This window comes from Peromyscus leucopus, chromosome 17, assembly GCF_004664715.2.
Source record: "Peromyscus leucopus breed LL Stock chromosome 17, UCI_PerLeu_2.1, whole genome shotgun sequence".
In the NCBI taxonomy this organism is placed as follows: Eukaryota; Metazoa; Chordata; class Mammalia; order Rodentia; family Cricetidae; genus Peromyscus; species Peromyscus leucopus.
The window spans coordinates 13,748,534-13,773,000 of NC_051077.1; the positions used below are offsets into that span (position 1 = coordinate 13,748,534).

At 46.4% G+C, this 24,467-nt stretch overlaps 1 long non-coding RNA gene across 1 annotated transcript; it reads left to right on the forward strand.

Moving 5' to 3' along the window:
• Window positions 1-1,780: 1,780 nt before the first annotated feature.
• LOC119089189 lies at window positions 1,781-23,200 on the forward strand. The gene is made up of 4 exons (XR_005093054.1): window positions 1,781-2,160; window positions 17,529-17,788; window positions 20,170-20,265; window positions 22,881-23,200. It is a non-coding gene; the product is annotated as an uncharacterized LOC119089189 (long non-coding RNA).
• Window positions 23,201-24,467: the final 1,267 nt, after the last annotated feature.

Genomic DNA, 24,467 nt, shown 5'->3' on the forward strand with positions numbered 1-24,467 from the left:
TAAGGTGTGTTACTTTTGTTTATGTTGCATTTGTTTAACTCTGTGAAGCTGTGTTACTGTGCCTGTCTAAAACACCTGATGGTCTAATAAAGAGCTGAATGGCCAATAGCAAGACAGAAGAAAGGATAGGCAGGGATAGCAGGCAGAGAGAATTAACAGAAGGAGTAATCTTGGAGAAGGAGGAAGAAAGAAGTAGCCAGAGAAGGAGGAGGACTCCAGGGCCAGCCACCCAGCTACATAGCCAGCCACGGAGTAAGAAACAAAGAAAGGTATGCAGGGATAGAAAAGGAAAAGCTCAGAGGCAAAAGATAAACGGGATAATTTAAGTTAAGGAAAGCTGGCAAGAAGCAAGCCAAGCTAAGGCCAGGCATTCATAAGAAATAATAAGTCTCTATGTGTGATTTATTTGGGAGCTTGGTGGCAGGCACCCCAAAAGAGCCAAAAGACCAAAGAGACAAAACGTAAGAAAACAACCAACAGCATTGCCTATATAGGTGTTTCAAGAATCACATAACACTCTTTTTCAGAATATAAAATGAAATCCAAAGCAAGTCCTGTAGTTTGAGCTTGCCTCCCAAAATTTCAAGCGCTAGACCTTTGGTCCCCAAGTGGCACTGAGGCATTGCTGGGTTCTTTGAAAGATGGGACTCAACAATGGAGTTAGACATTGTGGCCATGCGTCAGGGGGAATTAGTGTAGCTCCCATGTGCCTCAGTTTCTGAGACAGTCATTTGTTAGGGGTAGAAAGCAGAGCTTGTAGACATTTTTGGTCTTCCATCTTACCATATGATTTTTCCACATGAGCTCCCACCATTGTGAAGCCAGAGGTTGAACAGATGAGGACATCCAGCAATGTAATGTTCAGCCTCCAAAACTGTGGACTACATAAACCTCTTTTCTTTATAAAGAATCCAGTTTCAAGTAGCTTGTTATAGCAGCAGAAATGGATTGAGATGGAAAGGGTATCAATATGCAAATATTCAAGCATTACATCCTTGATAGGCAGTCTGTTCACAAAGACACCATGTGTTCTACATCAGCCTAGAAATGTACAGGTTGGTGTTGATATATTTTATTGCAACTTAAATAATACAATGGCATTGTCATTAATAACATATTTTCATAACTGATGAGCAGCTCTTACCAAAGTTCCAATAAAATAGTAGATTCCGTCAGTTTATAAAGCCGATAGTACACTGGGAAAAAAAATCAGTGAGTTTAAAAACACAATAAAATGTTTTCATACTTATAAAAAAAATACAGATTTAGTCTCACATAATGCCAAACAGGCCTTTCACCCAACTGTACGGCCAGTGGGACATTTGAAAATTATATGTGATGTGGGGTTGACTGGTGTGTTGGCAGCATCTGTGCCCTTGGCTCTGCTTACACTCTGATGAACTCCCAGCTGCCCAGGACACATAGCTTCCCCTTCCTGCGCATGCTCAGAACCACCACCCCACAGTGCACCCTACAGGCTCCCTTCCTCTGCTGCCACAGCAGGTCCTGGCCCTTCTCCTCCTCCTCTCTCTGTAGCTTCTTCTTCCCTGTAGCTCCCATAGATCCGGAATTCCAACTTAACCAAACGTATCTTTCTGTCTTTGCCTTACTTCTTTAGTCTGGGAAACTGGGTTCTCCTTTAAGGATTGTGCTTTGAACCCAGAGCCCTGCAGGCTTTCCTGAGGGCGGGGGTGGGGTGGGGAGGGTGAAGTGGGGGTTCCGTGATGCTTAGAAGCAGCCCTTAGAGGGATGAAGTTACACAGAAGCCATTGATTTCAACCTTCATTTTATAGGGTGCTCAAATAGAAGTTTAAGAATGTGCAAAGGCTTGCCGGAGCTCGCACAATTGTTGAGTGAGCGGCAGCGGCCTCAGGAAAAGAACTCGAATGTCTTCCATAACTCTGTCCGGTACTTTTGCCCTGATCAATAAAACCGGTACACCAAGCAACAAGCATTAAAGTCAAACGCGAGGGGCTGTGTTAGGGATGCCTTAAACTCCCTGGGTTGAAGGTGCAACGGGAGCAGCAAGAAATGACAAGGAAATGGGATGGCGGTTTTAACGAGCATGCGCCTCGCGCTTCTGTTCCGTTCTTGAGAGCTTCAAGAACAGCAGCAGCTGTCAACCTCCTCTTCGCCTGGGGTATCTGGTCTGCTAATGAGGTAAGACCGTCCCACAATACAAAGCAAAGTAACCGTGCCACACAGGGAAAGGCAAGTGCTTTAAAGGAAGAGAGACCATAGGAAACACATGACCACATCTGTGATGAATCTTGAAGAAACAGGGGTCCTTTGTTGGGTAAAAAGATTATGGTGAAACTCCTCAACAAAGGACCAGAGGGCAACGGGTATACTAAATCACAACTGCCATTTTGTGGGACTGCCCTTCCCAAATTCCATATGCGCTTGATATAAGGAGATACAACGATATAAGGAGCCACTAGGGCTCATTCATATGCCCATTTCTGCTCTTCTTTCAGCTCATTGGTTGGATTGCATTCCTCAGCCTGATGCATTTGGATGAACTAAGGGTGTCAGTGGTGTGGGCTAGCAGAAATACCTCTCAACTTTCTCATGCATTCCTTCCCCATTCCATCAGCCAAGTTCTTGGAGGCCACCCAGATGCAGTATGAGTGTGGTGGTTTGAAAGAAAATAGCCCCCAAAGGGAATGGCACTAGGAGGAAGGACGTCACTGTGGGGGCGGGCTTTGAGGTCTCTTTTCTCAAGTGTCACTCAGTGTGACGATCAGTTGACTTCCTGTTGCCTGCAAGATGTAGCACTCTCAGCTCCAGCACCATATCTGCCTGCATGCCACCATGCTCCCTGTTATGATGATAATGGACTGAACCTCTGAAACTGTAAGCAATTAAATGTTTTCTTTATAAGAGTTGCTGTGATCATGGTGTCTCTTCACAGCAATAGAAATCTAACTAAGACAACGACGTAGATAGACTGGGCAGAGAAAGGCTGCATAGAACAGAGTAAGCTTTCTACACTGTCTCCTATCTTTTGTGGGCTATGACCCTATTAAGTGGACCATTAAAATCTAGGAGTTGTGTATTTTAAGAGTTAGCTTGCAGTTCTGTATGAATGACATCATGCCTTCCTTCATTTGCCTATCTACAGGGTACAATGTAAGACCTAAATACATTTGAGAAATATATGGCCTAGTATATAAATCATCGAAGAATGAATGAAATCATGAATGCAGTTGGCTTTAGAGAGCACCATGCAAGGAAGAATATATTATAAAATATAAAATATAAAAGAATTTATAAGATATTCTTTCCCATGGTGAGACTGGAGACCAAAAATGTCCACAAACCCTGCTTTCTCTTTGTGTAACAAATGACTCTTTCAGGAACTGAGGTATAGGAACTTGATTAATTTCTCCTGAGGCATGGCCACAACTGCCTAACTACATTCCTCAGTCCCACCTCTCAGAGGACCCAGCAAGGCCACAGTGCCACTCTGGGGAAGGATATATTGGAATGAAGAGACCTTCGATGTGAACAGATTTTTTTCAGGAAATATCAGGTTTTTGATAGTGGCCATCCTAATAGGTGTGAGTGACATTTCACCATGGTTTTGATGTGCTGAGTCATGTTGAACATGTACATACACCATTTAGCCATGTGTACATTTTCCTCAGAAGAATGTCTAGAAAAGTCACTGTTTATTTATCCATTGGGCTAATTGGTTTCCTTCCTTCCTCCCTTCCTCAGTTCCTCCTTTCTTCTCTCCCCTCCCTTTCTTTCCTTTTGCAGAACTGGAGGAGATCTCTATGTGCATCGGACACGAACCCCACACATTGTTTGTAGATCTCTCCTCCTGTTTCACACACCATTTCCCTCTTTTTGGTCCTTTTCGTTGCTGTGCAGAAACACAGAATTTGTTATAATCTCTCTTGTCTAGTTTAGTTTTTGTTTTTCTGTGCTTTCAGTGTGAGGTCCAGAGCATTTTTGGCAAGATGGGTGTCAAGGTTTTCCCTCTTGACATTTTGTGGTTTCAATCACCACATTTCCATTTGAGTTCAATTTTGAGTTTACTTTAATATTGAGCATGAATTAAGAGTTTCCTTTTAATTCCTTTGCTTCTGACTATCAACCCTCCCCCAGCATCATTTGTTGAAGCAACTGTCCTTCCCCGCCCCCATACCAGCTCTGTTGATGCACAGAATTACTTCTGAGTTCTCTCTTAATGTACCAATGGTCTATCTCTCTGTTTTTATTTCTAGTATGGAAATGTGACATTTCTAGCTTTGATCATCTTTCTTAAGATTGGCCATTTGGAGTCCTTCATGAGTCTGTAGAAATTGTACATAGTTTTAAATATTCCTGTTTTGAGAAGTCCTTGGCATTCTGATAGGTATTTTGGAAATCTGAAGATCACCTTGGGCAGTATGTACATTAACAATCTTAACTCGTATAGTCCATGTGCGCGGAGTGTCTTTCCATTTCTTTCTAAAGATGTCTGTTTCTCAATTAATAAGTCTTTAACTTCTTTCACTGGTGAGTTTGTTTGTCAACTTGACGAAAACTGGGGTCACGTGGGAAGAGGGAATCTCACCTGTGAAAATGTCTGGATCAGACTGGCCTGTAGGCAAGTCTATAAGCCAATAAACCCTTTCCTTCCCGATCTAATTTTGGTTTGTATTTATCACAGCAATTGGAAGCAAACTAAGACACTAAGATAATCCCTACTAGTTTATTCCTTTTGCTGTTAATATAAGTGGGATTGTTTTCTTAGTTTCTTGTATGAAAAGGGAAAGCCTGTGCACAGCTGGTAGAAATGTTCACATGTACACTGCTGTGGAAAGCATATAATGTGGAGGTTCCTCACAAACTCACATACAGAGCTACTGTATGTCCCATTACGAGGACCTGTCCAAGGCAGTCGACAGCAAGGCTGCAGAGAGGGAGCTGCCATATTCACCCCAGCATTGTTCACAATAACCAGCGTGTGGAACACCTAAACGTCTCTTGGTAATGATGGGTAAAAGAAAATGTAGACCATTGCTAAAGACATAATGGAATAATATTTGTAGAGAAGGAAACCCTGTGATTTACAACAACCCAGATAAACCTGGAAGGAAATCCTGTGGTTTACAACAACCCAGATAAACCTGGAAGATAGCATGACAAAAAAAATAACAACTCAAGGCTCAAAGCAAAACACTTCCTGATCACACTTACATGTGCAGTCTAAAACTATCAAGTTAATACATTACAGAATATTTGTTTACACTGTGTGAAGATGTGTCATTGTGATTGATTTAATAAAGAACTGAATGGCCAATAGCTAGGCAGGAGAGAATAGGCTGGACTTCCCAGGAGAGAATAGGCTGGACTTCCCAGGAGACAGAGAGAACCCTGGGAAGAGGAGGGTAGGGAGATGTCAATGAGATGTGAAACAAGTTGGACATACAGTAGTACACAGGAGCGGTAACTGAGCCATGTGGCAGAACATAGATTAATAGAAGTAGGTTAATTTGAGTTATAAGAGCTAGTTGGGAAAAGGCCTAAGCTATGGCCATGTTTTCATAACTAATAATAAGTCTCCATGTCATTATTTGTGGGCTGGCGGTCTTGATGAAGAAGTACTAATCATTAATACAAGCAGAAATTAGGGTGGTCCAGCCAGGGACTGGAAAAGGGGGAAATTAGATGATGCTTATTGAAGGATACAAACTTTTAGTTATGTCTTGAATACTTGTATTTATTGTTCAGCATGTGGATTATAGCTAAGTATGTTGTATAATGTCCTGGTACCTATCAGGAGAATGATGTTTAACCTACACACACACACACACACACACACACACACACACACACACACACACACACACTGACAAATAGTGTCCTAGTTAGCATTCTGTTGCTGTGATAAAAACATCATGACTAAAAGCAACTTGGGGAGGAAAGGGTTTATTAGGCTTTCAGATGCTAGTTGATCACAGTCTATCATTGAAGGAAGTCAGGGCAGGTACTCAAGCAGGACAGGAACCTGTGGGCAGGAACTGAAGCAGAGGCCATGGAGGAGTGTTGCTTACTGGCTGGCTCCTCTTGACTTGCTCAGCCTGCTCTCTTATTACGCCCAGGATCTCCTGCCCAGGTGTAGGACTGCCCACAATGGTGTGGGCATCTTCCATATCAATTATCAATCAAGAAATGCCCCCCCCCAGGCTTGCCTACAGGCCAATCTGATGGAGGCATTTTCTCAGTTGAGGTTCCCTCTTAACAGATGACTCTAGCCTGTGGTCAAGTTGACCTCTCCTCCCCAAAATATCAACACATGAAGTTACAGCTAATGGATTTTGTTTTGCTTGAGCTGAGACCTCACATAGCCCAGGTTGGCCTCAAACTCGGTCTAGAGCCAAGGGTGACCTTGAATTTCTGATCCTCCAGTCTCTACTTTCCTATGTGATAACTGTGACAGGCGGGTCCCAGCATGGCAAGCAAGATTTGTTAATGCACCTGAATGTGCCACTCACTTCGTAATCAAGCATCAAAGCATGAGCTGTATGCTTTCAATTTTCCTTTGAAAGCCACATTTTAGTAAACAACGGGAAATAAGTGCACAAAGTGCATAACGCTGGCTGGACAGATGCATTTGCTGACTGAGCTGACATTACACCGTGGTAGTTGTCACCTAGGCTAAGAGATGTGACATTGACTGCTGTGGTCCATGAAGGATGACCATTAAGCACGAGCTGCTTAAAAGACTCAAGATGTTTGCATGTCTGCGTGTGCCCATGTGTGTGCTCACATGGATGTACAGGTGCACAGATGCCACAGCAGTACGTGGCATCGTGGTCAGAGGACAACTGTGAGTGTCAACCTTCCTTTTGCACCCTGTTTGAAGCAGGGTATCTTGTTGCTCACCACTACACATGCCAGGCTCACTGCCCGTGACTTCCTGGGGATCCTCTCGTCTCACCGAGGTGTGCTGGGCTTACACATTCTACACCACATTCAGCTGTCCCTGTGATCTAGGGATCTCAACTCTGGTCCTCCCATTTGTATGCTGAATGCTTTATCCACTGACTTACCACCTTGTCTTGGTGGTTGTTGATTTGTCATTTTAACACAAACTTCAGTCGTCTGGGAAGGGCAGCCTCCCTCTGGTGGGCAAATGTCTCCATCAGAGGGCCTGCAGACAAGTCTGTGACGTCTATAGATCATTTTCTCATTGACGATTGATGCGGAAAGGCCCAGCCCCCTGGGGATGCTGCCATCCCTGGGTAGGTGTCCCTGGGGTACATAGGAAAGCCAACTGAGCAAGCTGCAGCCACCCAAGCAGCACCCCTCCATGGGCTCTGCTTCCGCTCCCAATTCCAGGCTCCTTCCTGAGTTCTGCCTTGACTTCCCTGTATAACGGAAGTGAGAGATGAAATAAGCCCTTTCCTTTTGGTCTTGGTGTTTTGTCACAGCCGTAGTAACCTAAGGGGGACACACTGCTCTCCCCAGCACTCAGTTTTGTATGTGACAAATGGTTTTGCTTCTGAACTGACTGAATCCTGTTTGGTTGGCAGTGTGATTCTGGGCATGCGGGGCAACACGGATAAAATGTCTACGTAGCTGACAGCTCCAACTGGTCTCCTATATCTCTCGGAGACCTGTTCACTAGTGGGGGAAGACTGGAAAACCATGAGGTTTTTTTTTTTTTTTTTTTTTTTTTTTTTTTCATGACAGGGCTTTTCTTTGTACCCTTAACCGTCCTTGACTGTCCTGGAACTCCCTCTGTAGACCAGAGTCTGCTCAGAGATCCTCCTGCCTCTGCCTCTGGCATTAAAGGGGTGTGCCACCACTGCCCTGCTTAAATTGTAGTTTTTATTCTTTGAAAGTTTAATGCGTTCATACAATGCATTCTGATCGTATGCATTCATCGCTCCCTCCCCCAACTTACTCATCTCTCTCCCAACTTCATGTCTCCTGTTTCTTTGCTAGTAATAACCGGCGGAGTCCAATTAAAGCTGCCTGTGTGCGCCTAAGTATGCGGTCATCCCCTGGGGCATGGACAAAACACAGACTCCCGAGGGAGAGCGTTCACAGACTCAAGCCAACTGCAAGACAAAAGGCGAGACTTTTAAATGGATAAAAATAAGCGATAAGATGGAGAGAGAAAAGAAAGTTTGTGTTTAGGACAACCATTTTTGTGCGCGCAGGGGGCGGGGTTGGGAGAATGAGGTTGGGAAAGGGACTCAGGAGCAATAACAAGAAGGGCAGAGGAAAACTCCGTGAATTCGGAAACTGTAGCTCTACAAGACGACCAGCAGGGGGAGCTGCAGCCCATTCTTCACCTCGCACTGCCCAGGTGAAGAGCTCTGGTTCCCTGAATCTTCTTAACCACTGTAGGACTTGGTTAAGCCACTTAACCTTTCTGTTGGGTGGAGATGACGAAGTGGCGGTGAGGGTTAAGTGAGATACTACGCGGGACAAGCACTTACATAACAAGGCAGCGCAGCGCCAGGAGAAAGGACTGTACCAGACATTCAAAACAAGACCCGGAGCCTACTAGACAAGGGATGGCGGCTCCATGTAACCAGGGAGTTGTGTAACAGTTGTTGGTCACTTTAGGGCTTGGGCTTGTGGAACGCCTTGTGTGGCATAACCAGGTGCCTCACCTCCTCATGTCCAGAAGGAGGTCGTAAATAGGAAAGTTCTGTACCTTTAATTCTGCACGGAATTTCTCCGTTGAGGTTGGTTCCTCTTTACCTTGCCTCTTCTTGGCAAAACTCCAGTGGCATAAACCTGGGTTCAGGGTTCACAAACAAGATTAGGAGGCTGACGAGCCTGCTACCTTAGCTGCCACCTGAGGTTTGGGGACCTTTCAGCTCACATATGATCCGAGACCACAGAGGGCTTGCACACTTGGAGAGTTCGGGGGCGGACTGACCACATCCACGTGATCACTTACCTGGACATCTCAAGGCACAAGCGCCCCAGCCTTCACGGTGGCTGCCTCCACCTCCCTAAACTTGGAAGAAGATTAAGTTCTGTCAAGACCTGGAGAATCAGGGAGAAGCTTCTTAAGGGTGGCGATTTATGGCGGCAGTGCCTTTTGTGAGCATTTATCATTATCATTTATTACATTCTCCTCGACACCCTGAGGACCTCTTCTGGAATAAAGGAGAATGGTTACTTTAGAAATAATACATGTTTTCATTAAAGCCTTTTTTTCCTGACCCTTCCAGTCCCAACGAAGCATTTCCTGCTCAGTATAATTGGGTTTCAAGCTAACAGTTCTAATTTTCTACTAAGAGGTGACGTGTGTGGCATCCTGGGGTCTCGATACGAAAGCCCTCCTCCCCTCAGTAGGGCAGGAAACCACCCTGTGGGAGACCAAAGGGAAAAAGAAGTAGGAAGATTGCTCCCAATCTTTCATAGTCCTGGATATAGAATTTTCAGCTGACAAGCTTGGGGAAGGAATCTACGAAGGGAGGGCAATGACTTTGATGGGCTTAAAAGGAAGGAATGCGGACATGGACCAAGATCCTACAAGGGTAATGTGGCCCGTTAGCCTGACTAAACAAGAGATATACAGAATTTGTCCCAGGGGCCTATCAGCATTCTCAAAACAAACCATAACTGAAACATTCCTGAGCAAGCAGTATCCGTGGAACACCTGTCCAGTCAGTGGATAGCAACAGCTAATGCAAGGCCCTGTCTCCAAAACTGCTGCCCTTGAAAGGATGTCCTCAACTCCCTTTCGGGTAGGGAGCTTGGGTACCTTTGTTGCTTGCTTGCTGGTTTTATGGTGGTGTGGATTGAACTCAGGCCGCCGCACATGCTAGCCCGTGCTTACTCTCAGTCCCATAGGGGAAACTCCTAGAGTGTCTGATACCAGCGTCTCACCCAATAGACTTGGTTTACCTCATGCGATATAGGAAAATGTCACCCGAACCTTCCAGAGCATTCTGGAGGGTTCATATATTCAAGAGCTGTGCTGTATGAAAAAGTGACCACTAACCACATGGCATTCATTGGCAGCCGCAAAGTTAAAGGATCTAAAACTAAGCCAATTAAATTGCTGAAATGACGGTGATCACGTGCAGAGCTCAATAGCCCAGGGGCAGAGAGCAAACCTTCCCATCATCCTGGAATGTTCTTTGACAGTGGTTCTCAACACATGGGTCGCGACCCCTCTGGGGGTCGAATGACTTTGTCACAAGGGTCACATCCTGGTTATTTACATTATGATTCCTAACACCAGCAAAACTCCAGTTATGAAGCAGCAACAAAAATTATTTTATGGTTGGGGGTCACCACAACGTGAAGACCTACGTTAAGGGCCGCGGCGTTAGGAAGGTTGTATGGAACCACTGTTATATGGGATGGAGGTATTCCAGAGCACCAAGACTCTTCAATTCTTCCACTGAGTCCACTTGTCTCGTCCTCTTCCCAGAGCTGTGGACCTCACAGCCACAGTCGGCTACCTGGATCTCCTCTACTGTAGGCCTCAGAGCTCCTGAAAGGGCAGACAACACTGAGTTGTGTGCCAGGGACTCGACATTCACCACCACGCCGGAAAATGGGACACCCGGAGATTCCTGGCTTGCTTCAAATCACACAGCTGCCCGGTGGCGTGGCAGGGATTTTAGGTTAGCCCTGTCTTTGCCAACTCAAGCAGGTTTTCTCCCTCAGCCCATTCTACCTCGGGGCGTGTAGCCAGATCATCGGTTTCTTCCTATAGGAAAGGTCCTGTAGAGTTACCAGCTCACCACAGGTCCCCCCTATCAACCAGGACCCCCGTTCCCCAGACAGCTCGTTCTGACCCCTTCACGGCAACCAACAAAGCCTGCAGTGGTAAAGAACTCCACAGAGGCCCTGTGGTAAACGTGCTGCCGCATTGGAAGGCGAAAGGGCAGCATTGGGTGTGGCCTTGTGACGGGCTTTCCTGAGTGTCCGGTGATGCTCGCTGCAGGCTCCCCTCAGATCAAAACCCTTCAGCCAACCTCAGGCGCAACCTCCCTCAGGCCCACAGAGGAAGGGAGCCTCTTTCAAGGTGGGGTCGGGAACTCAGGCAGCCTTGATGCTGAAGCTTCCCAGAGGATGCCCGCAGATTTGGGGTCACCTGGGGCCTTGTGGCCTGAAGTGTACTACTGTGTGTGTGTGTGTGTGTGTGTGTGTGTGTGTGTGTGTGTGTGTGTGTAGGAGAAAAGCATCTGGGGTCTGCTGCGTGACCACCGGCTTGCTTTGTATTGGAACTGTGTACAGGTGTGAGGCCGCTCCCCTCTCATCTCAGTGTGTCCGAGTCTGTGTGCACAGACACACGCTCTTACGTGAGGCTCCTGTGGTGTGGAGAGAAAGGATTAAGGAAGGAGGACACGTGAGTTAAGAAGAAGGTTTTTAAGCCGGGGAGTGGTGCACATGCCTTTATTCCCAGCCCTGAGGAGGGAGAGGCCGGGGAGTCTCTATGAGCTGGTTCACTCTTCCCATCATGTAGCATCTGGGGTATCCAAGTCATGTTGGTAGTCTCACTGGCCCTAGAAGGTTTCTAAACACAGCAAATGTTTACATTCTCATTAACTTTCCATTACACTATCACAGAGCATCCCAAAGACCTAGGAAGATATTTAAGGGTTAAGCTTGGAGTAAATTGACTCTATATTGAAACATAAAAAACTCTTATCATGATAGGCTCAGACCATGGGCGAACACACGTGGGACAGTATTTACCACACTTCCATAATTGTTTTAGGTACAGGAACAGTGACCCAGTCAGTACCTTCTTTCTTTGTCACCTTTACAGCCTGATGAGTTGTCCAAACAATGAATCCTGGGCTGATAAATCGGCCAGTGGCTCAAAGACAAAGCAAGTGGCTTCTGAGTATCCTGACCTTGTCCCAGGTTCCTCCGGGACTTCTTCTAGTAGACCGCACAAATCTCTTCCTTGTACATAATCTCGGAATCATGCATGGTATTTTCCTGTGTTAATGTCAGATTCATAATTCATATTATGTTTTATAAATCAGGGCTTTTACCCTAATAACGCTGTCAGCCAGTTTGTGTTTTGGTGGTGATTTTATTCTAATGGACTAATATGGCCGCCACAATCGTGATATAAATAGACAAAAGCGCTTGGTTGATTTCTACAAAAATCAGGATACCAGCAAGAGCAAATATTTGATGGAGAGGTACTGCATCCACTTAGGCCACAAGCCAGGGTCTTTATAAGAGCATGACTTAGAGGCTCAATTCCAAATTTAAAACCTTCAGCTAAAGGCATTTCACCCTCCTCTCTTGATGAAGGGCTTGGACCCAGAGGTCAGCACGGGGTGGAACTGGGTGGTACTTCCCTTCAGTCCAAGGCATCTTTGAAGCCCGAGGGCAGCCTGAAAGGAAGGGAGAGAAGCCCACTGTCGGGGGGGGGGCGGTTTCAAAGAGGTCAGGAGGGGAGGCGGTCTTCTCTTCCTTTTCGTTGACTGTCATTTCCAAGGGCTGTTCTGTAACCCCACAACCCAGGAGACTGTCACCTGCCGTGGGACACAGAAACACCAAGACCATTTGTCATCTGCAGCCTGTGGAAAGCGTAGGCTGCTGCTTGGGTTGGTGGCCCAGTGTGGAGATAGGGCTTGTGGCCCAACAATTGGAACCGTATGAGGTCCTATTGTCCATAAGACAGGCCGGGACCAGATGAGGCTTCCATGATACTTACTTGGGGTGGATCTCTTATCACTGGAGCAGCTACCCAGGAGAAAGGGAACTCACACTCAGTGGATCTGATCTGGTTTTTCTAGAACAATCTATTAGTTCTTTGGTGTTAACAGCCGAGTCAGACCTAGTTGGTAGCAATGCATTGATTTTTTTGGCACTGCCAGAATCAATCTGAGCAAAGCCGTTCAGGGCTACATAGAAAGCCAGCTGAACCCAGATGAGTAGGATGAGCTCTTTTCTTTAAGCTCCTGGACAATAAACAAAATGGCTCTGATGCTGTCTCCACTGAGGGAATTATGTATATAAGTATAACTCCTGCCTTCAATTTCATCCCAACTCCCGACATCCCCCAACGGAGTTCCACTCCCATTGCTAATTACCTTCAGTAGGCATCCTACTCAGGCATACCCCCTGAGCCCCTGAGTAGGATATTCATGATGGCATCAGATAAGGAGACAGGACAGAGAGGCTCATGTACGCACTGTCAAAACTCTCTGTGGGATTAGGAAACCCCTGACCTCTGACCCAGAGTTCAAAGGCAGATTGATTATTTCCTTGAATAAAATTGATCACTCAGGCTTGCATTACATGGAGATTTTGAGACATTCCTGACTAATGTTATTTGACCTCAGCTTACTCCCTCACCTCATTGATAGTCATAGACCTTTTTAGGTGGATCCATGGTGACCATTAAGAGGGCTTGGGCTTTTTTCCTTCAATGCTCCCTGTGTGCAATACCTGGATTTATCTTGTAATATTTTTCAGTACTCCCTGAACATTGGTCTACCCAGAGGGCCAGTAGATTGTAGTATTCATGTACTCGGGGGAGGGGGGGTAGTTGAGTTACTTTTATGTTGCTGTGACCAAAACACTCATGAGACCGACTCACCAGAGGGAAGGGAAGAGGGGGGTCTTTGGGGCTCAAAGTTATGTGGTCCTATGTGCGTGGGCAGAATGTCATAGCCGCGGGAGCATGTGACAGAGGGGCCCCTTCACTTCACTGTGGACAGGAAGGGGGCGGGGAAGAGACCCAAGGACACCCCCCCCCATGACCTACCTCTTCTAGCTCGGGCTCATTTCCTCAAGTTTCTAGAACATCTTGAAATACCACTAGTCCCTAGGGATCAAGCTTCTATCAGTGAGCCCTGGGGAGGGGGAGGTGCGGGGGGGGGCCGGGGGGCGCAGGGCATTTTGTGTCCAAACCTTAACAAGCTGTGACAGGGCATTGCTAGAATCTGCTCCCCCCCCCCCCCCCCCCCCCCCCCCGTTGACTCTATCATCAGTCTTGTCCCCAATGGGACGACGGGCTTGAACTGCGTGTTCTCTCAGATCTCTTCTTCCACGGTTTGTTTTTAGTGACATGCTCTGTTGATGCTTGCCCGGCACGCTTTCGTCTTCTTCAGTTTTGTTCCGGCCCTGGTGCTCTGGAACAGTCTGATTTCCACAGAAACACCACCCTGTCAGATGATGAGTCAAAACGCCTAAAGCGCCATCAGGGTCAATATGGCGCCAGGTGAATGTGGCTGCCCTCCTGCGGACTCATTGGGGCTCAGCTGGTCTAGAGTCTTCATGCCCGAGGATGGCCTGGTGGTGCAAGGGTTAATGCCACCTGTCAGAATCCCGTGTGGATAGAAGGGTGTCTCAGGGCAGTGACTTTTAAGCTTCTCATGCTGGAAGGCAGAACTTTTCTTCTTTGCAGCTTAGCTTTTATCGGGACTTTAAATGCAGCCAAGACATTAAATAAAGAGGAAGGGATGAAAAACTTGGAAGGTTTTTATACTTTTTGTAAAAGAAAAAAAAATTCATTTCTTTTCTTTCTTTCTTTTTTTTTTAACCATTACCCAAATCTCCTCCAAACACACAGACCCTACAGTATCCCTATTAAATTATATAGAGCGAGTCCAGCCCTTGACTGTCAGCGGGGCCCATCAGTCCTAATTTATCGCCCCAGGAAACACAGTACAATTATGGTAATAAATAATAATAGGATTCAGAACATGACAACATGAATGATGGAGCCTCTCAGAATTCATTTACATTGCTTTGTGTTGCAATCATCGTGCCTCTAATGTAATGCCAAGCAAATGAGCCCCTTTGAATATTGTGCAATCTATTGCAAGTCAACTGGCACAAAACTCACTCAATAAATCATGTTCAAACACATGCCTGTAATGACAGGTAAATCAACAATGAAGTAATTGCATTTAATGTATTGAAATACTGGACAAAAAAAAACAGTGACCTCAAAGTGACTTTTCGTAAAAGGTATGATATAGTTGCAAAGGGAGCGAGCTCCTTCCCAAGGTACGCTTTGCTCAGATGCACGCACCGTGGCTGAGGCGGCTGTCTACGTGCAAGCCTTGATTTCCTACCCTCGTCCTGCGGTGACCGTCGGAGCCGGCTGCCAGACACTTCAGAAAGGTGTTCGCCAGCCTGAATGTAAGGGTCACAGAGAGTGGAGATTAGCCCCAGAGAGAGCAATGTTGCCCACTCAGAAAACTTTCAGAAGGGGCGGCAAGAGCAGTGGGTCCCGACTCAGAAGGGGTGTGGCCCTGCCTTGCTCTGAGACTCACTAGATCTAGGGAAGCCAAGCTCTTCCAGCTCTCAGGCCTTCATGAAATGAAGCATTTGGATTGTCATGTCTGAAGCTCACCACAGTTCTAGCATTCTCTGAAGCCGCGATTCCAATTAGGGGCCTTTGCTTTTAAGGGGGTGGGAGGGAAAAAAAAAGCCTCGGCTCTTCTTGCCCCTGAGTGTTGAAGGCACTGGTTTGAATCAGCATTCATCTCTTCATCATCCTTTCTGTCGTGGAGGCCGAGTATGTGCTTCTAATTTCTGTGAAAGTCAGGCCTGCCCCTTTCTGGGCAAACAGACAAGTCCAAAAATAGGTCCCCGGGGGTTCTGTGGATGGATAGCAGACAGCGTGGAAATGACAACCTTCCCCACATTCCTCATTCCTCCCACCCCAGCTCCCCTCTTCCCGGGGACCACGTCAAGGAGAGACGAAGCAGAGCCTTCGGGAAGCCAAAGGCCACTTACAAAACTTCTCTGCTCTTGCAGAAAACTCATTCTTGGTGGAAGGCTGCTCCAGCTCAGGCCTCCCCGCCGAGTGCCTGTCCCTCCCCACTTCTGACCCCTCTCCAGGGGATCGCGTGGGTCCCACAGGGTTGACTTTTGGAGAGGTGGGGAGGCATGGAGAAGATCACGTCACACTCTGAGGAGGAAGACCTGGCCGAGTGCCAGCTCTGTGATTTACTTGACGGGTGGCTTTCGTAGATGTCCCTCACTTCCATGCTCCAATGCTCCATCTGCAAAGTCACAACGACACTTGTGGTGGCTCCAGCCCGGTCTTTGTAGCGAGGATGATGGATGAGAAAAGGGATTTATTGGTCATAAAACACAATACAAAACTAATTTTTATGATGACTCGGAAGAAAAGAACACCCCGAGACAAGGGCTGAGCTCAAATAATGTTGCTTACCAAAAAGTTGTCTTGGTTATTTATCTAAATATTTTTTCTTGTCTGAACCTCCTACTGAGGGGGTGGGGTGACCAGAGGGGGAGCTGGGGGGGGGGTCTGGTCTACATCATTCTGAACTTAGAAGTCCCTAGAGCAACCATAACCAGCATTTATTGGATGTATTGATAAAGGATGTCTTTTCTATCCTTGAGTAAATTTTAATAAAACACTTCAAAGTAGTTACCACAAACACGTTGGACACCCACTGACCTCCTCCCTCAGATTGCCCACTGCATTCTCTTTCCTTGCTGAAGAGGGTTTTTGTTGTTGTTTTTAATCAGGACAAGGTTTCTTTACCAAAGGCCTCTATTGGAATGGCAGCAATGGCAAAGCCTTTAATTCCCACTAAGATGCCTTCCAAGGCCAAACTGGGCCACGGTTTTCCCAGACAATAACAATCCAGAAAAAGACAGCGAACTCATTTCCAAGAAGAAAGGAGTCCAGGGAGCTGGACAAATCCACAAGCGTTCATATTCACAGCAGAGGAGGAGGGAAGCCATGGTTGACAGACCCATGAAAGCCCTTGAGTAAATGCCAACGGGATTCTTTGTGTCACGTGTCCTAGACCAGGGCACCCTCTTCTGGATATCATTGCATCGCAGAACCACAAGGGCTAACTCAGAGATGGTCTGCATCACTCTTCCCACAGCAAGCCCCTGCTGAATCCCTAGCTGCCATTTGATCAGACTAGAAAGAGTTCGGCCAGCAAAACAAAGGCCTAGTGAGCAGAGCCGGTGGGTGGGAGGCAAAACTGAAGCGGCCCCTGTGGGAAGGGAGACATCAGGAAGGTTCTAATTCTAGAAAACTGTTACCGGTGTGGGGAGGTAAATTTGTTCCCCAAAGAAGGGAACACCAGGAATGTGGGGGAACCTGGATTCTTTAGCTGACCTTAAAGACCTAGAGACTTTTCATCCACATCAACCTTGGGTGTTCATCACGGTGCAGGATTTGCAGGCAAGACGGCATTGGGCAGCAAAAAACTCAGATACCCAATTCCCACTTCTGAGGTTCAAGGGTCCCTTCAGGAAAAAGCCATCAGTAAGCCAAATCTAGGGCCAGGAGGGAGACATCACCCTGTGGCCTAAGGCAACCTTGAACTGATGGGACAGTCTCTATGAGCTCCCTTCAACTGAACATACTGTAAATATATATTTACAGAAAGCAATGGATTTTAGCCTATCCATATAAGTGGCTTGTAGATGCCCCCTCCCAAACCCCTACAATTCAAATCATGGCTTTGCACTCATTTCTTCCTGTAGCAATTGGCTCAGCCCTCACCCACCACATCCTCTCTTTCCTCTCAGGAACTCTGGGATAGCAAATAAACTCCTGCCTCTTGTCATTTTATTAGGCAGCTCCCGAGAGCCAAGGAGCCGCAGCCCTGGCTGTGAATGACTCTGGTGCAGGCGGCGTGATTAATGACTGAGGGTCAACAGATGTCTCCCTTCTCCCTGGATCCTCCAGTGCACACAGAGCCAGCTGAAGCTGAAGGGACAGGAGAACACTGGGGCCCCAAGGAACACAGGGACCAAGCACCAAGGGATCTGGGCAACTCCAGCTTTCTCTCCGCAACAGCAAGGGCTGGGATGCCTCTCCTGCTCTCATTTTAAAGTGAGTAGGCAAAGGGGAAGCAGAAGGAGAAAAGTTTTAGTCCAGAACCTTCTAGACAACTTTTTTTTTTTTTTTTAAAAAAAAGACAAAGTTATAGGAGGACAAGAGAATCACTCTTTTTGAAGATGCCATAGCAAGCATAAAGACTGGACAGAGACTCTCCCTGGCTTCTTACTATACTACCATGGCTTCTGGGGGAGGAGCAAATAGGACCCATTATCTTACAGAAGCCAGGGCTTGGGCAGGTACCCAAGCAATCACCATAGGAATGGGCATTTTCCATAGCCAGGAACATTCAGTCTCTTTGCTTGTTTTCTGTTGTTGTAATTAGCTTTTCATCTGTGTGACTACAATACTCAATAGAAACAACCTTAAGGGAGGGATAATTTATTTAGTCCATGGTTTCTATGGTGATTAATACTCAGAGTCAACTTGAATGGATTTGGAAGACTCTAAGAGGTATGTAAACCTTTGGGCATGCCCTTGAGGGAATTTCCAAAAATATTTAATTCCGGAGGGAAGACTCCCTTCTGAGTGAGGGTGGCACCATGCCATGCCCTGGGGTCCCTAACTGAGCACCCAGGGATAATGGAAAAGACAACAACCAACGGCTTGGCACCAGCATTTCTGTCTGATTCTTGACGGGTTACAGTGTGGGCCCCACCCTGTGCGCCACCTCTGTGCTTTCTTTCCCACTGTGATGGACTTCATCCATTTAAGACTGTGAGCCAAAAACAAATCCTTCCCCCTCAAGCAGTTCCTGTCAGGCATTTTGTAACGGCAATCAGAAAAGTCACCACTATCATTTCAGAAGCTCCAGTCCACCCGAAGGGGGGAAAGGGGCGGGGAGGGGGCGGACAGTCCATATCATGGTGGCAGCAGCATACATAGACCGTTCCTCACCGCCTGGTGGATGGCAAGTGGTGGGCACAACAGGGAAAGGCCAGAACTAAGATGCCCCAAGGACCTGCCCCTCGTGTCCTACTTCCTCTAGCTGCGTCCCACCTGCTAGAATTTCCGGACCCTCCACCAGCCAGAGACCATGCATTCAGCTTGTGAGCCTGTGGGGAAAGTCTCTAGGCAAGTTACAGTTGAACCACTCTTTCAAGCCAGCCTAGCATCCTCTACTGAAAGGGACTGGGATTATGTTCTCTACTTGCCAGGCGACCTCAAGAATCACAGCCCAGATGACAGTGTTGGACTGAATACCCAGATCCGAAATTTATGCTGTGAGGCAAGGAAGGCAAGTTATAGTGTGGGCTTCACTATCCAAAATGCCTTTGTTATCCTCATTTGTGAAGTATAAATACCTGGGGAACAACCACTTTCCTAATTACTTTTTGTTTATTTCACCTGAAACTATCAATTATGAAGGATCCTTATATCCCATTGGGATCATGGGTCTGATTAGAATAACCTTTAAGAATAAAACCTAGCCGGGCGTGGTGGCGCACGCCTTTAATCCCAGCACTCGGGAGGCAGAGCCAGGCGGATCTTTGTGAGTTCGAGGCCAGCCTGGGCTACCAAGTGAGCTCCAGGAAAGGCGCAAAGCTACACAGAGAAACCCTGTCTCGGAAAAAAAAAAAAAAAAAAAAAAAAAAAAGAATAAAACCTAAATCGTGAGCGCTTGATGTCAACCTCCTGAGTAGGATGCGGGCAGATCTTGCTCCTCCGGACACAGTCAGAACAGCCCCGTTCCAAACTCAGACACAGTCAAAGAGCCAGAGTGACAAGGGGACCCTGTAAGTCACCAAATCCATGCTGTCATTTTACGTAGGTGGCAACTAAGAACTAGAGAGAGATGAAATGTTGTTGACTTAAGGGGTTTGCATGGCTATCACAGAGCTGCCCTTGAACCCAGGGCTCATGTCCCTAGACTAACTGCTCATTGTGAAATCAAACATCTTCCCTGGTGGTTGAAAACTGCAAAGGTACGGGTGAGGTTAAAATCTCCAGCAGCAGATATTTTTAAAACTATTACAAGAGAGAAAAAAAAAAGCCATAAATTTATTTAACTTATAACCATGATTTCTCAAGTTCTTCAATGGAAAATCAACCTTTCTTTCCCTCTTTCTTCCTCCCAAATTTCTTCTTTCTTTTTCTTCCCTCTTCTCTCTCCTCATCTTCTCTCCCCCTCCCACTTCGGCTAAACTGTATTTAAGTGCCAGAGGATCGGTGTTATTCCACAGAACTATGGGAATGGTGAAAGAGATAGGTCAGGAATGGCAGGGCGAACTCCTGGGCGTATGCGGAAAGCAGCCCTCTGGCCAGAGTTACTTTGCAAGCCTTGGACAAGTCATGTGACCCCTCTGGGTCACACAGCTGGGAGCTTGCGCCCCACAGCTCAGCTATGATTTGAAACGAACACTCTTGTGTTCCAGCTTAAGGCGAGGAAAGGAAAACCATGGACCAGGATTCTCAACTCAGTCGGGGTCGATGCCACCAGAAGTGTGGGCTTCAATCGTCACCATTGCGAGGTAAAGCCTTTCTCATGTCAACTTAACTTATTTCATTCAAATAAATTATTCTTTTATTTATTCTTTCTCTCTCCCATTTATTTAAATGAGCATTTCTCAAAAAGTCTTTGCAGGAGGAAGTAAACAAAACCTCTGGCTTTCTCGTGAAGACCTTCTCCTCTCTTGTGCCCCGTGCCGAAATAACCTACCGGTACCAAGCACACAGGAGATTTCTCTTGGCTTTTCTGGGGCTCAATTAAGACCCTTCCCTTTCAAACTAAATGCCCGAATTTTACATTTTGTATCAATAATTATCAGACCCGCCCCCCACACACCCTCTTTTGCAGCAGGCCAACATTCTGACTGAGCGTCAGGACCCCGCCAGCCACAGCTTCTGCCTCTTATTTCCTGAGTGGTCCCCACACCTGGCATGATCAGAGTCCAGAGAAGTCAGGTGAGGAAGTGGAGTTGCCCTGGCCTCCTGACTGAGATGCTTCTGTACTGGACAGTGGACATGCTTTGCGACATGCCATCTGCGTAAGACTGGGCTCTACCAAGGAAGTAGCAGGGAACCAGAGCTGTAGAAGGAGAGAGCCATGCCGACTGACGGAGAAAGGCAAATAGTCTATGAGTTCAGATACATATTTTTTAATCTACCAAGCAAAAGGAACTGAAAAGCTACCCTCTCCCCATGTACACACTAAAGGACTGTTTTTCTAAGACAGAGAGGAAGGAAACTGGAATCACTTTTGAAGGCAAAAGGCTGTTTATTTTTGCCCAATCGTAGATTTTTTTTTTTTCTGCCTCTGGCAACTGTATCAGAATCGGAGACTTCAGCAAAGAAATCCATTCACTTGTCATCGCATAAAACCTCTATTCCACAGAGGAAATGGCAGAATTTTATCCTTAACAGGATCTGTCACCAGAGGGGAGAGGGGAGCAGAGTGAAGAGGACAAGACAGCGTCCATGCAGTGACATTTAGTGACCTCGTTGTGGAGGGAAGGCTATTTCTTTAGAGAGGTCTATGTCACCCTAAGACAGAGATAGAGAGGAAAGAGTTAGGACAGGGTGACCCCAAGTTCTCAGCCCAGGCCAAAATAGAGAGATTCCGCCCACATCACCACAGAGGGCCATGGGAATGTCTTTGAAGAGGCCAGAACACAGATCCTCCATTCCCTCGGAGAATGCCTGGTGCCTGTTTCATAAGGACTGGAGCAATTGTTGGTGACTGAGCTTAGCACAGGCTATAGGCAGTGTGCTAAGCCAAGGTTCATTTCCTTTATTTCCTGCCAGGGACTTTTCCCACTGCCATCTCCTGCCTATCCATCTGGATTTAGCCCCATCTGCAAAGACTATTAGGAGGGAGCCCCAAATTGCCCTTCTGCAACACTCACTCTTATCACGTTGGAGTTTCGTCACCCTCCATGTGGGATGTTTTCCTGCCTCTCTGTTCAGTTCTTCTTTGTGCCACTCAACTTCCAATTTGATATTGACATCAAAGAACAGCAACCGCGGTGCCCCGAGCATCCCCTGTATCAAATACTCCTGAATTCCGAAGGCTGAGGTCAGCATCCAAGAAGACCCACAACCAGAGGAAATGCTGTTGCTAGGATGCAGGAATGTTTATTAGGCTCTCAGCCTTAATTAGGTGTAAGTAACATCTTGTCAATGTTCTGCTGTGTGTGCTAATGCTGTTGGGGTAATTTGACCTAGACTGACAGCTGAAATCAGAAATGAGAGTCAACGTGTCTATGATGAGGCCAGACGGGATGGCTATATTAACAGAAGTCTGGGAAATCCTAGGCCTTATTATACTGACTCTACTTCTCAAGTGTTTCTGTCAAAAGGAGCCTCATTGGGGGATCACACCAGCCACAGGGTCTCCCACGGCCACCCGGACACAGGAGATTTTCTGCAATGGATTCTTTGAAGAAGTGATTGAAGGAAGATAAGACCAGGGAAGCTGCCGATTTGGGGTAGAATTTCTATGAATAGATCTATTGAAAGTTAAGAGGTGCAGTAACGACATTTTGGGTGAGCTAAAAGCTGCCTAAAAATTAGTTTGCAGCTGTTTCTTTTTCCATCTCTGCCCCGGGCTATTTTCAAAATGAAAAGAATGAGATCAGGTCCTGAGCAGGGAGGCAGAGTTGAAAAGGCAATAATAAAAATTTAAAGACCTGAAAGAGGAAGGCGATAATCTTTGGAAGGTGTTAGAAGTACATTTGACTGAGGAGAGAAAATTTCTCAAAGAGGGGAGAAAACATATGGGGCCACAAGAAAGGTCATTGGTTCTAAGGACCAGCACCTTGCAGGCTGGCCCACCCAGGAACCCTTTTGTCAAGACTCCAAGGAGTGCTGTCCGGAAGACATTTGCAGCCAGGACCGCAGGTACAGATACACCATGAGCCCCCACTGGCCTGCCATTTTAAGAAGAAGGGGAGAAAAAAGGGATGGTGTCGTACCTGGCCATGCCAGAAGGCTCTGTGTTTCTGGAAACTCAAGTATCTGGTGATCATTAAGTAACGAGGCCTGGCCCAGGCACACAGTCTCTCTACAGGGGGTAGGGCTTATATCCAAAGGAGTGGAAAGCATAGACAGGGTTTCACAAAAGAATCCCCTTTCTTGCCCTTTGCAGACTAAGAAGTTTGTGTTCACACTGCTGAGCAAGACTCAGGACCACGGGGTAGCGAATGGTCAACTCATAAGGAGGCAGACTCGCCGTGGATTCCAACAGATGGCTGTCAGTGGCTTTGCAAGGGAACTTTCTCCAGAGCTGTTTTACATGATGGTTCCTACAGATTCCTACAATTCTTAGGTAGAGTTGATGTAGCCTGCAGATATTGACACTGCTTCAGAGGTTGGGACAGATCCTGCCTGAGTTTTAAAGCAATGAATAAACTTGGAAACAAGAGGATTTGCATAGTGTCTGATAAATAAATATTCATGTTTTTAGCATTGGTTTTGTTGTTGTAGAATAATAATAATATAATAATAATAATAATAAATTTCCCTTCACAGAAAAAACTAAAAAGTATATACCTTCCATTTACCTGAAAAACACTCATCATTTATTTTTAAATTTTTTTCCTTTTTTTGTTGGTATGGATACAAATTGTTTTCCTGTTTGTCTCGTACTAGATGTGACTGGAAACTTCTTTTCAATCAACTTGGAGGCAAGGCATCATCAGCTTTGCAGACTAACTCACTCTTTTGAAGACGCAGCAGGATGTGGCAGGCTACCTTTGGTGGTCTTCCCTCCATCTCTTCCTTTGAAGGTCCTGATGAGAGCAGCCAGGGACTCAGGGTAGTACAAGGGGACCTTGGTCCTGCTTACCCACGCCCAACTTTTCCTTTAAAGAAAACACAAGGTCCCACCACCAAGAGGGTCTGTGTTTTTCTCTTTCTCTGCTGTGGATGCTATAGATGGAGATTAGTGTTATTAAGATACATCTTAGTCCTCTGACATATCCTCCCTCCACCTCTTGGGCAAAGCATCATGATGTCACTGGGAAAAAGAAAAACATTTTTGCTGTTCAAAAAATTTCCATTGAGTCAGGCCTGGTCGCAAAGATGTATAATCGCAGCTCCTTGGGAGGCTGAAGATGGTAAGTTTAAGACCAGCCTAGTCTACAGTGTGAGTTCAAAGCCAGTCTGGGCAACTTAGTAACACAGTGTCTTGATATAAAATGGGGACAGATGTCTGGGGAGACAGCTAAATTGATAAAGTATTTGCCATGAAAGCATAAGGACCCAAGCTAGAGTCCTTAGCACCCACAGAAAAAGCTGGGTATGGTGGTCCATAATTGTAATACCAGAACTGGAGAAATGGATACAAGCAGATGCCTGGGCCTCAGTGGGTAACTAGCCTGCCCTGATAGGCATCCCCAGTTCCCATGTGCCCCTAAAACCATGGTGGGCAATTCCTGAAGAATGACACTGGATGGTGACATGACTTTCATATATATGTTTATGTATGTGCATCTGTATACCCTCTGCAAACACACACACACACACACACAGACACACACACACACACACACACACACAGACACACACACCCCAAGCCTCCTGCCCTCAGCCACAGCACTGCACCACCCTGCCTGCCAACGAGAAGACATAGCCCCTGCCCTGCAGGAAGTCACAGTCTGTTAGTTGAACATCATGTGTCATACAATTAAGTAATAGGGCCTCTAAACATAAATGAATCATCCTGTGAAACACC